We start from the raw sequence: 1,340 nt of genomic DNA, 5'->3' as shown, positions 1-1,340 counted from the left end.
TCCTTGTCTCCCAGATGTCCAATCCCCTCAGATTCATTTCTGGGGGATTGTACTAGTATCCCTGCACTCCCATAATTGGCTAAAATGTCACTCTGGTGTCTTCTGGTTCTTCCTTGCCACTGGGAGTGGACCCCTCGCCTCCCAGAATCAGGCTTTTGCATCTCCTCAGCTCCCTCCTCATTTTCCACAGAGATTCGACGGACTTCTCCTTGCACCACCATGACCCTCACTCATTCCATCCCGTCTTCCTCTGACGATTCATTCATTCCACCAACAGGCACTTATTGAGCATCTACTATATTCCAGGCTCTTCCCTTGGGAAACAACTGAAGATGTGACATAGAACAAGCCCTTCTTTCATGGGGTAGTCTCGTGGGGAGACAGATGATAAACAAGACAAAGAAGCAAAACATTTAGGAGGTCAGATGGTGACGAGTGCTATGGGAAAAAGTAAAACAGGAAAGAGGAATGGAGAAGTTGGTGGATGAGCCTGGGGGAGGTGACACTGGGCAGACTCGCACGAGGGGAGCCCACGAAGCTCCCAGGTATCGGGAACCGCATGCCAGGCGGGGGAAAAGCAAGGGCAATGGCCCTGCAGTAGAAACCTCCCCTGCGTCTTAGGCCTCCTAGTTTGGCCAATTTCTTGCCACTGCCCACTCAGGTACAACCTCAGGCCCTACTGCTCACTTCCCCGACCTTCCTGTGCCCCAGGGCTGCCTCCCCACCTGCCTGCCAGTTTCCCTCTCAGGACCCCTAAGGACCTGGGCATTCCCTTCCCCAGACTCTCCCCACCTCCCCGCCCCAGCAACACACAGAGCCAGGACAAAGGGTCATTGAATAGAAAACAAAGGTGTAGGCAGTCCAGCCCGAGGCCAGGTGGGGTGTCATGGTTCAGTCCCCCACCTCCGACATCAGAGGGGTTCACTCAGCCTCAGAGGGGGAAGCCTGGCCCTCTCACCCTTCCACCCGCCCTGCAGGAGACCCCTTTTCACAACAGGGAACATCAAGGCTTAACACTGAAAGTACCAAGGCAGAATGTTGAGGATGTGGAGTCAGTGGTGGCTGGGGGCAGGGGTGGGCGCTCCCACAGCTGAGCCTCCTGGAGACGGGTCTTGGGGTGGTGAACTGAGAGATGGGATATCCCAGAACCCTCCTCTTCTGCTCGCCCTCAGAGTGAAGGCGGGCAGTGCTGTGCGACCTGGGAGAAGTCACATGACCTCTCTGGGCCCCCTTTCTGCATCTGTTCGATGACTCTGACATCTTCCATCCCCCTCACCTATGCAACAATAATTGGTCAGTAAATACAATTTTATTTGTTTTGGCTTTTTTTTTTTTTTTTT

The sequence above is a fragment of the Mandrillus leucophaeus genome, unplaced genomic scaffold (genome assembly GCF_000951045.1).
Source record: "Mandrillus leucophaeus isolate KB7577 unplaced genomic scaffold, Mleu.le_1.0 Scaffold200, whole genome shotgun sequence".
Taxonomy (NCBI): domain Eukaryota; kingdom Metazoa; phylum Chordata; class Mammalia; order Primates; family Cercopithecidae; genus Mandrillus; species Mandrillus leucophaeus.
The sequence above is the reverse complement of the archived record's forward strand: the minus strand, read 5'-3'. Positions refer to the sequence as shown.